Source organism: Anabrus simplex, chromosome 6, assembly GCF_040414725.1.
Source record: "Anabrus simplex isolate iqAnaSimp1 chromosome 6, ASM4041472v1, whole genome shotgun sequence".
NCBI classification, from domain to species: Eukaryota; Metazoa; Arthropoda; class Insecta; order Orthoptera; family Tettigoniidae; genus Anabrus; species Anabrus simplex.
The window spans coordinates 136,942,139-136,956,146 of record NC_090270.1 but is presented as its reverse complement, the minus strand read 5'-3'; the positions used below and the strand labels follow the sequence as shown (position 1 = coordinate 136,956,146).

The window sequence follows — 14,008 nt, the reverse complement described above, 5'->3', positions numbered from 1 at the left end:
CACTTCGGCAGATGACATTACCTTGCTTACTTCATTATGATTCTTTCTTGACAATTTTGATCACACTGCACAGTTAAAAAAAAATCTGGACCGTTTGTCCCAAGCTCCAGCTGAAAAATCCAGTATTTCAGCCCCTGATCTTTTGGTGAGGAAGTAAATCAGATATCTGCTCTAGATTTCAATACATAATAATCAAACAGGAAAAAGAGAAGGATCCAGAACTCAGCAAAATTCTGCACTATTTCAGTAATCATTCTGAAGACTCTGAATATGCATTAATTTTACATTTTGGAGGGACGTGGTGGTGATCCCAGGATGTCCGTGCTCTAGAATATTGGATGAACTTCATGAAACACATCTGTGAATCACCAAAATGAAACAGCTTGCCTGCTGTTATGCATACTGGCTGACCATGACATTGAAAGATTACCGTAGTCAAGGGATGCGAGAGCTGAGCACTAACCAGGTCAAATCCGCCCATAGCTCCTGTCCATCTGTCAGATCCTCCAGAAGGTAATTGGAAAGGATTTACATAGACTATGCCAGTTCGTACTTTTTCTACTTCTTGGTGTATGCAGATGCAAAGCCTAAATGACCTGAAATCAAAATTGTCAACAACTGTAAGCCCTATAACTTTGAAAAGCATTTTTTCAGTAGGGCCTACATGTAAAACCAGAAGTTACTGTATCAGACAAGACCTTAATTTTCCAGAGCATACAGTTTCATACCTATTGCACAGTCAACGGTATTTTTCAAAAATTTACTGCCGAACGCAATGTATAGATCCTACAATACAGACAAAGCTGTTTCAAGTGACCGTGCAACAAACCAGAATAATGTACAGAACAGCCTGATCAGACATCAAGCAACACCACTTGCTTATGGCCAGTCTTCCAGCCAAGCTGTACTTACATAGAAAACTAAGGATTCACTCAAATGCCATTTTTCTGTCACAGCTAAACCAGCATGCTCTTTTCAAGAGGGAGAGAGAATCCAAGTCCAACTCTTCATTGAAGACAAGAACATTTGGCAATCTGGGACAGTCCAGAAAAAGCTAGGAAAACATCATTGCCAGACTACCCTGGACTTGGGAAGAACAATAAAAAAGGCAGGTTAATCAACTGAAAGCAACAGTGGTAAAGAAGTAGGGGACTGGAAATAATAATAATAATATTGCATTGAAAGTTACCTGAAATCAAAATTGTCAACGACTGTAAGCCGTTCAGCAGTCCATTTTGAATATTTTCAGGTCCCGAAATGTAGGATACCGGGCGAGTTGGTCGTGTGGTTAGGAGCACGACTGTGAGCTCGCATACGGAGGTAGTGGGTTAGAACCCCTCTGTCGGTAGCCCTGAAGAAGGTTTTCCGTGGTTTCCCATTTTCACACCAGGCAAATGATGGGGCTGTACCTTAATTAAGGCCAAGGCCGCTTCCTTCCCATTCATAGGCCTTTCCTGTCCCCTCGTCGCTATAAGACCTATCTGTGTCGGTGTGACGTAAAACAACTAGCAAAGAAAAATCAAAGAAATGTAGGATTTTTAGTGATTTTATGGGTAATATTGGTAATAATTGCTCATAATGAAGTAGGAGGATGCATTTATCATAGCCATATTTGTTTCCAGAGATGTTAGAGGATAGCCTGGTCAGTAGATGAGGAAAGTATGGAAATTACAACACAAATCATGGAAGTTACAAGTGATGCTTATGTTATTGATATAAACAATATATTTTCATAGGTTATGGTATGATGTTGAGAAGAGCAATGATTTGGGGAAAAGTAAAGGGGGTCTGGGGGCTTAAGCTCCCAGGTTAGAGCCGCGAAGCGGCCTTAGGCCTCTAGTTTCGAATGCTTGTCCCCATATGATGGGTCTATCCAGACCAATGCTCCTGCCCTGCCCCTATCCTAACCAGTCCAGACCAATGGTCTAGCCCAGGCCCTACCCTAACCAGTATAGACCAATGGTGTTTGCAGTGCGATCTAGAGGCTTAGGGCCGCTTCACGGCTCTAACCTGAGGGCTTATGCCCCCAGACCCCCTTTACTTGTCCCCATATGATGGGTCTATCCAGACCAGTGCTCTTGTTCAGATCCTATCCTAACCAGTCCAGACCAATGCTCTTGTTCAGATCCTATCCTAACCACTCCAGACCAATGCTCTTGTTCAGATCCTATCCTAACCACTCCAGACCAGTGGTGCTTGCAGTGAAAACTAGAGGCCTAAAGCCACTTCACGGGTCTAACCTAGGGGCTTACGCCCCCAGACCCCACATGACTGCTCTATATCCACACAAATGCTCTTGTCCAGATCCTATCTTAACAAGTCCAGACCAATGGCCTAATCCAGGCCCTACCCTAACCTGTCCAGACCTATGGTGCTCCCAGTGCAAACTAGAGGCCTAATGCTGCTTTGCAGCTCTAACCTGGGCCCCCCTCACTTGTGCCCAGATCACTGTTCTTCTCAACACCATACCATAACCTATGAAAATATATTGCCCTATATCAATAATATAAAGAAAACTTGTAACATCCATGCTTTCCTCACCTACTGTACATTCCATGCTTTGCTGTAAAGTCAAAGTGACCAGTCTATCCCATAACATCTCTGGAAACAAAGATGGCTATCATAAATACATCTCTGTACTTCATATGAGTAAGTATTACCAATATTACCCACAAAATCACTAAAAATGCTGCATTTTGGGACCTAAAAATATTCAAAATGGAGTGTAACACCTGTGGGTAATTTCCAATACAATATTATTATTATTTCCAGTCCCCTACTTCTTTACTGGAGCCGATCCCATCAACTCAACTGCTGATGAAGAGTCTAAGCAAATTCCGATTCAGCAATTAAAGTGTCACCAATTGTTCTACACAAAAGATCACAGATAGACACTGGTCCCCAAGCGAAAAGAAAAACTCACTTTTGGTCCCAGCTAATTCTTTAACATTCCAAGGATTTCATCAACTCAATTGCTGATGAAGAGTCTCAGCAAATTCCGATTTAGCAATTAAAGTTTCACCAATTGTTCAACACAAAAGGTCACAGATAGACACATTTACAAAGTCGGTTTAAAGATTACCAAATGTGAAAGTTCAGTGTGTCATTTCTATTGTTGTGAAAGTTCAATATGTTGTTTACATAGTTCTGGATAACTAAAAGTCTCTGTATCAGATTCAAAGTAATGTCTCTTTTTGTTGTTGTTGTTGTCATCATTTTAACATGATATATTTTCTATATAAGAGGTGGAGAATATAGCGACACTCAAACATCTCAGTGAAGCTAACGTCACCTAGGCATTGAGACAGTTTTCTCCGAAAACTTACTTGTTTATAAACTACGCCGTTATCGATCTAGTCCTTTGATAAGAAACGAGAATTGTCCTTTTTCTAAAGTGTGTGCACGCTCATTTCCAGACATCATAAATGAAAAATAGGCCTACATTAAATATATACATACTCCCAAGATTTATGAGCTCACTTCTGATTTAATTTTCTAACTATATTAACTGCCGACGACTGAGGAAAATTCATGCATAATTTGTGTAACTTTGGTTATAAAGAAGGCTATAAGTCTTTACGCCAACTCACAGAAAAACAGCCACAACTGCCACAACCAAGACCCCAATATTTGAACTCTAAACAAACTATGACAAACTTGAAACTGCTCCTATGGAATGTGGAAGGGCTCAAGCCTATCTTCAATTTTACAGATGAAAAGTTTGGTAGAAGTTCATCATCAGCATGATGTTATTCTGTATATGTTGAGAGGGACAGCAGGCAATGGTATGATGATAAACGGGGTTAAAAGTCATGGTTGTGAGCTCCACAAATAGGAAAAGTCCTCTCGATTTTAATTACTGCATTGATGGGGTGAAAGTTCCTTATGGGGATCAGTGTAAGTACGTAGGTGTTCATATAAGGAAAGGTCTTCATTGGGGTAATCACATAAATGGGATTGTAAATAAAGGGTGCAGATCTCTGCACATGGTTATGAGGGTGTTCAGGGGTTGTAGTAAGGGTGTAAAGGAGAGGGCATATAACTCTGGTAAGACCCCAACTAGAGTATGGTTCGAGCGTATGGGACCATCACCAGGATTGCCTGACTCAATAACTGAAAAAAATCCAAAGAAAAGCAACTCGATTTCTTTCTGGGTGATTTCCGACAAAAGAGTAGCGTTACAAAAATGTTGCAAAGTTTGGGCTAGGAAGACTTGGGAGAGAGAAGACGAGCTGCTTGACTAATTGGTATGTTAAAGTCAAAGAAATATTTTTATTAAATTCCACCTATTCAATACATAGAGTAATTTTCATTACGAATTAAAACTTATTAAGTAAATTACAGGAACATGTTTTGCCCTTTAAGGGCATCTTCAGCCTTAATCTCAAACCTGAAAGATAATAAATCAGGATGCAGATTGCTCTTAATTGTACTTTAAGAAAAATTACAAATTATAAATGTGAGGATGATGTAGGGGCGACAACATAATTTAAGAAGGCAGCAGACTTATCTCATCACAAAAGATTAACAACAAACTAGCAACTTTAAAATTTATTTAAACTCCACCTGGAGTAATCAAGAACACTCTTCTTCGTTATTATTCTAAAGATTAAGCAGTTTAAGCTCAAAGCTTATTTCTTACGCCCTCAACCAAAACCTTTTAACAAGGTTCAATTCAACGCAGCAATAATTGTGTTCTTATCTATACTAATATTAAGAAAAAGAGGAAAAATGTGTATATTTGTTTGTAACGGATAGACTCAAAAACTACTGAACCGATTTTAAAAATTACTTCACCTATAGAAAGCCACATTGCCAGTGAGTAACATGGGCTGTATCTTATTTTCAAAACAATTAGATGGGTAGGGGGTGACGGGGGGAGATATAAAAATTATAGGCTAATAAAGGTGAAATTGAATTTGTCGTACAAGGATGAGACAAAGCTCAATTTAAGCTCCTTGACGCAAAGAACAAAACTTTGTAAGCCCTATGGACCTGAAAACCATGTTTTAAGGCCCTAAAGCCAAGCGTTATGGAGATATTGGCACCACACTACCCCTGTTCTAGGAATCGGATAAAGAAATGAACTGTCGTAACCATAACAACGTCAGCTCCAGTATTCTTACAGCAGCAAGATTATCTACAATATATCACAAAAAACTAACATCTTACAGACATGAAAATTGATATTTGGAATCTCCTTAACAAAAAACCACAAATTTTAGTTTTCAGAAAAGCCACTTAGGGGTGAGGGCAGGTGGTGGAGAGGGAGTGAAAAGAAGTTGAATTCTTTATATGAGGATACATATATCACAGAAACTGAAGATATTACAGACGTTAAAACTGGTACTTGGAATCAGTTTAAAAATAAATGAACACACTTTTTTTGGAAAATACACTGAAGGGGGTAAAATAATAAAAAAAAAAGCAAGTGATTTTTTAAAAAAGAGTATCTTCTTCTTCTACTGCTTTTCCCATACCTATTGGGTCGCGGGTGCAAACTGTGTCGCACATGTGGATTTGACCTTGTTTTACGGCTGGATGCCCTTCCTGACACTAACCCCGTGTGTAGGGATGTAATTACTTTTGCGTGTTCCTGTTGTGGTTGGTAATGTGGTGTGTTGAGTGAATATGAAGAGGAGAGTGTTGGGAAAAACACAAACAACCTGTTCATGAGCCAGAAGAATTAATCACACGCGACTCCATGTCGCATATTCCAGATTTAGCTCTGCCAGTAGCCTGATCATCTTAGCCCCAAAAGGCATTGCCACAAACGTGATTTACAAAGAGGTTCGTGGGTAAATGAAATGCAATTTTTTGGCAAGTTTTTATACTTTAGGGATTTTCAAATAATATCTTAGTGCAGTACAGAGGAGTAATTAATTTTTATCAACTTACCAAAACCTTGCGAGCGAAGTCATGGGTAACAGCTAGTAGAACTACTAATATACAACTTGTTACCACATTTTTAGAAAAGGACATTCATGAAAGTATATATATTAGGACTGTTACTAAGGCTTTATAAATGCTTTATTATAAGAACATTTTAACTACTATAATTCCACTCGCTCATTTTTTGACGCATGTACCTACATCATCATCCTCACATTTTTAATTTGTAATTTTTCTTAAGAAACTACAATTAAGAGCAATCAGGATCCTGATTTATTATCTTTCAGATTTGAGATTAAGGCTGAAGATGCCCTTTAAAAAAAAAAAAAGGCAAAACATGTCCCTATAATTTACTTAAGATTTAATTCTTAATTAAAATTACTCTTTATGTATTGAATAGGTGGATTGAGTGGTGTCTTTAAAAGTAGGAAAGATCACAATATGATGATAAAGTTGGAATTCAAGAGGATGAGTTGGGTCAAATACTCGTTTATAGGAAGGGTAGTTAGGAATTGGAATAACTTACCAAGGGAGTTGTTCAATAAATTTCCAATTTCTTTAAAATCATTTAAGAAAAGGCTAGGAAAACAATAGATAGGGAATCTGCCACCTGGGCGACTGCCCTAAATGCAGACCAGTATTGATTTGTATACCAAAACCATTCTTCCTGAAAGAATAAAATTTCCAAATTTCTACAGTCTGCATAGTTTATCAAAAACTAAGGAAAGGGGAAGACCTGAAGGTCTTTGATTTGGTTCGTACAGTTTGCAGTTCAAGTCCCCTGCAAAGATAGCACTATCTTCCTTTCTCATTGTCACAACTGCACGTACCACTTGCTCGATTGCAAGAGGGACTTTAACGGCAGAATGGACGAACTGAATCATAAGTCAACGCTATTGATGGAGCTTTTTCAGGAAGAGGGAATTTACTTTAGGTAATAAGAGAGGAGATTAACATGAATATACAAAAATAAGATTGGCGGAAAACACGGTTATTCTCAAGACAGATCAAATCACTATAGTTGGAATGTACATTAGCTCAGCAATGGAAATAAGTACATTAATGCAAGCAAGCAAGTGGTATGTATGCTGTTGCGCCAGTGAGAAAGGAAGATAAGGTTATCTTTGCAGGGGACTAACTGCAGAATGGACAAACTACATCACAAGACAATGCTCTTGATGAAGCTCTTTCACTAAGAGGGGGATTCACTTTAGGTAATAAGATAGGAGATATAACCTATCTGGCACCAAATTGATCTAGCACACTAGACTTGGTATTTTACAGAGGATAAGATAATTATAAAAATATCAATGTAGAAATCTTGCAAAATCTAGAAGCCCCACTAAGGAAACATCTACCAGTGTCCACCAACAGTTCAACTGCAAGACAACAGAATGGACAGAATTGCAGCACAGCCCAATTCCAAAATCTAGGAAACTGAATCAGGATATTCTGCAAGAAAGAAAGTCTGTCTCAGAATCAGCTAAAGAGCTTATGAACAGCAGCAAGATAGAAAAAGGTTTAGAAATGATAATCGATTATATAAAGGATGCTCAGAACAAACGATAAAAACAGTGAAGCCGTGGTTCGATACAGAATGCTATCAGCTGAGAAAAGAGGCTCTTGGACTAGTCTGTACAGCAAAACAATGTCACACAAGAGAAACATTGCTGTTATATTCAGTGAAGAAGAAAGAGTACAAACAATTGATAAAAGAGAAGAAAGCAAATTACACTGAAGATCAAGCCAGGAATCAGGTGGAAGAGGCAAGAAATATTAACCCATTTCTAGCCTTGAGGAGAAGAACAAGAGATGCATCAGCTTCCAAACAAAAGGAGGTATGGGAATGACATTTCTCAAATCTATATAACAGACCCCCCAATCAGACGATACAATGGGAAATCCCCAGATAACTGAATACACTCCCACCACCCCGATCACAGAGGGAGAAGTACAAGAAGCAATTGACTATTGCAAGAGGAGAAAGGCATGGTCCTGATGGCATCTTCAACAAAAACCTAAAGGAGTCAGCAAACATACTGAAGGGAATATGGGTAGAATTATTCAACAAATGCCTCTCAATAGGATATATACAAGCTGTAAAAAGGGAAAGGAGAACTAGACAATCCAAATGCATACAGGGGTATAGAATTAGAGAGCAACATATTTAAAATATTTCCTACAATAATAAACAAAAGACTGAGAAATGAAACAGATCAACATATTCCGGAAGAACAATTTGGATTCAGAGACGGAAGAGAAACACCGCACATAGTAAAAAAAAAAAAAAAAAAAAATCCTAGAAAATATCAAATGACGCTTCAATGGACAATAAACGTAAATATAAGGCTGTGTTCATTGACTATGAAAAGGCTTTAGATTCATTAAATACGAGGATTGGGGCAAAAGTCTTGGCAACTTTTTTTTTTCTTGGAGATACCAGTCCGGTTGGAAAATCTGACATATACAGACAAAAGGACAAGGTGTTAACTACATGTGTGGACAATGAATAGCACTGAAATATAACACACTAATTTATTACAGTAGTATACAGGGCAATATGGCTTTCCTGGTGCAAAAGAATGACAACACAGTACACAAAGTTGACATGACAAACCTGGGCCTAAAGACCCTCAAAGTAGTCCCCTGCTACTGACACCACACGCTGTCAACGATGTGGGAGGCGCTGAATACCATCCGCCTCAGCATTTGCCGCACCATGTGTGAATCGGGTCACCTGCTGATGCACAGCATTAACAATGTCCTCTCGTGTTGCAAACCGCCTACCACATAGTGATTCCTTAATCTTTCGAATGACATCAAAGTCACAGGGTGAAATGTCAGGAGAGTACGGTGGGTACTCCAATTCTTGCCATCCCCAACGTCACAATGGCTGCCCTACACACTCTGCTTTATGTGGTTTTGCATTGTCGTGCAGGATTATTGCACTGTCCATAAGATCCGGACGTTTCTCACGAATGCCACGTCATACCTGTCACACCGGGAAGTCCCTGTAGTACTGTGCGGTCACGGTTCTGCCATGTAGAACAAAGTGGCATCATACGCGACGATCTCCATCAATTTGACTGGGAAAGGATTCTGACGAACCTACTGCCTCCTTGGTGATCCAGCTTGTTGCCACTCCGCGGACTGACGTTTCCGTTCTGGTTCGTATGCCCTGGCCCAAACCATCGATGGCGATTATTCGTGACAAGAATTGATCACGTCCTGTTGCCAGCGTGCAAGGTGGTCGGAGCATATTGCATAGCGCACCAACCTTTGAACTTCCGTCAGTGCATGCGGTACCCACTGCGATGCGATTTTGCGCAGTTGCAGCTCATTATGCAATATCCTGTGACCGTACGTTTCTTGATGCCACTTGCCCTCCCTAACTCCAGTAGTGTCCATCGTCTGTCTTCATCCAGGAGCTGCTCGATGACAGCACGTGCCACGTTAGTCCGCACAATGACAGGTCGTCCTGAACGTTGCTCATCACTGCTCATCGTTGCTCACTGGCTGACACACGTCCTTGCTGAAACTTTCTTACCCACCGTGCTACTGTACGGTATGGTAGGGCATTATTCCCAAGGGCTTCCACTAATTCACTGTGACATTCCATTGGATTTCTCCCTTGGAGAACAGCTATTTTGATGTAAGCACACTGCTCAACACGGGTTACTTCCATCTCGAACGACACTCACCAACTGACTGATTTCACAGCCCTCGCTGCACTACCACCAGCTATCACAGAGCCATCTGTTGTTCTGCATACACACTATGCCTGCAGGACTTCCACACGACACATATACGCTTGTGATCCGTTCACATATCTACAAGGAAAACAATAGTTGCCATGACTTTTGCCCCGATCCTCGTAGAAGGAAACTGTAGCAAAAGTTAAGAAACATGATTGGAGAGAACAAAATTTTAAGTCATCAGCAGGCTATTAGAAGGAAACAAAGTCATGATTAACCCGCGATTACTCGCATGGTGAGCGCGGCGCTCACCTTGGTACTATATTGCTTCTTGTTGGAATGTTACAAGACCTCCAACTTTGAAACTCCCTGTACCTTTCTAACAGATTGTTATGAAGGGGATGTGTTAGTCACTTTCATTATCTTTGAAAACAAACACCCGCAATTCATTATTAGGCACGGTAGTGTATGTTTGGTGAGCGGTGCGCTCAGTAGCGAGTAACTGTGCTACTTACATTTTGCGCTTTGTAATAAGTCAGGGTTTGTTTCATGCTTGTGTTTAATGTGAAATCTTTATACTGTGACTGTTGTTAGACAATATATACAAGTTACAATGCCATCCACTAATCAGAAATTTTCGTGGTTGGCCGAAACGGAGGAGAAAGTGCTCTTGAACAACGAAACTGAAAGTAATGAAACAGATGAGGTTTACGAAACTGATCATAACTGTGTTTCAGAGTGTCTGCAAGTTTTGGGAAGGAGAGGAAATTTTGTTTATTGAATTCTGTGAGATCAGTTTAAATGGCTTGTTTTACGGCCAGATGCCCTTCCTGACGCCAACTTTAGTTGAGGAGCTAATAAAGATTAAATAAATTATGCTGAATGAAGTTGGTTAAATAGGTGGAAGGAATCGGATGTAGTTTATGAATAGAATCTGCCCCGGCATTTGCCTGGACGCGTTAACAGAAAACTAATCTCAGGACAGCTAACGGTGGGGATCGAACTTGCGCGTCTCCCAAATGTAGAGCTTGCCTCCATATCCATTCCACTCAGTCGTGTTCCTAAATAAATAACTATCTCAAATTTACATATTAAAAATACCTCCAACTTTATATGGGTATATTATAGCCTTTAAACGTAAAGGTGAGCGCTCCGCTCACTAGCGAGTAACGACGCACGTAAAGACCTAGTGAGTAATGCCGGGTTATTGATGGAATATGAATCTCAGATCACAGATCACAAATGATAGGTGGGATACAAGGTGACCCAATGAGTCTGGCACTTTTCAACATTGCAATGTCAGACTCACATAATATTCCCCAAGGACTAAATGTATCATTACTTGTATATGCAGACGACTTGGTCATGTGTTCAAGGAACAGAGATGATCTTCAAAAGGCAATGTATAATCTGCAAATACGGGCAACAGAAAATTATTTCAGGATAAATAAAAAGAAGACATTAATGATGATATTCAGAAAAGACAGAAGGATGGCAAAAGGAGACAAGATAACCTATGAAGGAGACAACCTACAGACTGAACAGTTTCAGATATCTGGGTATCCCATTGCGGACCATGGGACTGTCCTTCAGGATTCATATAAGGGAAAGGATTAGAGCAATCTATGACATAAATGGACTCATCAGGCTAACGTTAGCAACTGCTATGTTGCAAAAATAATGCCAATAACTACATACGGCATAGAACTGATTTGGGACAATCTTTAAGTGTCAGAATTTGCAGCTCTGGAGGCGGTAAAGACCAGATTTTTTAAAGCAACACTTGGTGTTTAAAAAGTAACCCCTAATTGTCTGGTCTATGAACTCGCAACAGACACCTTCCTTATTGAAGACATTAGGTGTAGTATGTTACTGCCTGCTACTCCACATGTGATAGTACACAAGAGAAGAGAAGAGGAATGAGATCTCTGAAGATTTCTACTCAACAGATGCCATGTTGGACAGAAGCTAGACAAGATGCAATCAAGAATCGAGGAATGCCATAACACATCTAGCAGTATATGGTTTCCACCACAGATTCTGCACCAATATCTCCTTTCACCAACTAAACAAAAAGTGCATGCGTGGCTTGTATATGAAAAGTAGCAAAAAATACCACTCTGACAAATGTGAAAAACGAATCAACTTACTTCGTGAACATAGTACAGAAAAATAATGAATCAACTCCGCTGAACAGACTTTAGTGCTGTAGTTTTGTATAGAAGCAAAAAACAGGTCTTTACATTTGAGAAATGATCACATAGAACACCCGAACGTTCGACCTACAATAAAGGCTTCATCTATCTATCTATCTAAAATGATTACACATATAGCAACGAGACGAAGTGTTTACTATTTGAAGTAGTATGTGGAAGATGATAATTATGTGTCACGTCTAAAATCCGTCCGGTATAACTAACAACTCAATGTCCTGCACATCGTGCGCTTTTCCGTTTTTGTTATTATTATTATTATTATTATTATTACAAACGAGTACATCAAAATCTGAAACTGCGATCTCCTTAGCATGACTATGAACAGGAATAACTACCAATAAACCAGTGCTTTGTAAATTCTACTAAATATTTGGACAAATGAGTGGAATTTTGCTTTCAAAAACTAAAAGTTTCAAGCAATCATCGGACTGAAACTTGATCTCAAAAGGATTACAGCAATTGAAACTTCACTTTTACTCACAAAATGATAAAAATATGTAGGTTCCTGACCACAAAAACACCTATAGGTTCAGAATAGGACCACAAGTTAGTATTGCAGCTGCTATAAAACAAAAAAAAACGGACCGTCACTTCTGACACAATCACCAACGTAACAGCTGACACTTCCAACTACCACCAGCAAGGCAAGGCCACCTGCAAAGAATATGACACACAATCACGCCCACGATTGCACAAGACAGTTCTTGTCGAATATCTATGACATTTCGCAGTATAACCAACATGCTCATTCCAATTTCCAATCTTGCGCGGAAAAAAAAAAAAAAAAAAAAAAAGCCTTAATGCACTCAAATGCCTCTACAGCCAAAATAATTAACTAAAGACCATAACGTAATTCTCAATTACATTTATATCAAATTAATTTGATAAACCGTTGATATCATGGGTAGATCCAAATACAGTAGAGAAAATACACGACACTCAGCGTGATATCGAGGGACAGCTATTAGAGCTCTCTCTAGCGGATAGACCTGGGAACTACTGATTCTGTCATAAGAGCACGTGTATTTGTATCTGAAGTTTTTGGTGTTATTTATGCGTTTTTAGTGCGTTGACATAATTAAATAGTAGCGTGTGTCATTCCTTGATATCTCCACTCAACATGAGAGGAAAGGTATGTGCTGTGTTTGTCTGCAGTAACTATGAAGTAGAGAAGAAAGCGCGGTCTTTCTTTCGCTACCCTCGTGACAAGAAAATGTAAGTAATATTGTGTTTGCATATATATTCTTCCAGTGACAAAGCGATTTTTATAGTACTTCATAATTTTCTGACCTGCTCGACCCATATTTTAACTGGCTTATACTCCGTACGGCTCTACTTCTAAATTGACGTTTTAGCAGATTTTGGCTCTGTCTGGTGGTTATGCGCTGAAGCACAGACATCCATCCAATCCCAAGCTGCCATTCATATCGATTTATATCGGCAGAGCACGATCTCGAAACCTTGTTGCCAACTCTAATATTTACATTCACCACGTGGTTAACCTATCTCGCTCAGCGTGTATGGTATTCGGTACGGTTCGCGATCTTTTGCATTTTCCTTCAATATTTACTGTGTTTTTCATATTGTTGGAGGGTTCCAGTGACAGATCAGTAGAGTGTTCCCTTTGTAGGCCATAATCTCCTTCCTGTGCCAGCCATTAGCGACGTGTTTTTTCCTCGTTCCCTTTTATTGTTAATAATATATTCTCTTTTACTGACAGATATTGTTAGAAAGTGTAGTTCTTGTGAATTTGTTTTCAATCCATATTCATTCGGTTTTCTGAGTACTGTATTACAATTTAAAAGGGCTGTTTACAGCGGTTGTATTGCATCAGCTGTTCTCGCAGGCGTAGCGCGCTGGCAACAGAGGGAAGGCGATGCTCATTTGTTTTACGAAACTTCAATTTAGAAGTAAGGCCGTGCGGAGTATAAAATATAATACGCATATTTTATTGTATAGTGCAGCAGTTAACCTTCAATACCGATGTCTTGCTGTAGGTGTGATCTGTGGGTTTTGAAATGTCACAGAAGTGATTTGGATAAGGTGTACAAAAAAGAAGGGACGTTACGCTTATATAAAGGAGTGGAATCGGAGGTAAGGCTTTTTCGGATGATGTTATTCTCTATAGAGTAATAAATAAGTTACAAGATTGTGAGCAACTGCAGGGTGACCTCGAAAATGTTGTGAGATGGACAGCAGGCAATG

General features: G+C 39.4%; 1 protein-coding gene across 2 annotated transcripts in view; it reads right to left on the bottom strand.

The window, feature by feature from the left end:
• LOC136875558 (uncharacterized) overlaps window positions 1-12,453 on the bottom strand; it is an 83,156-nt gene extending 70,703 nt beyond the window's left edge. The window contains exon 1 of one of the 2 annotated variants that reach the window (XM_068228068.1): window positions 12,389-12,453. The gene's annotated coding sequence lies outside the window, so the exon portion shown is untranslated. Of the gene's footprint in view, window positions 1-12,284 lie in introns of both variants that reach the window. The other variant, XM_067149108.2, reaches the window with a different exon arrangement.
• Window positions 12,454-14,008: the final 1,555 nt, after the last annotated feature.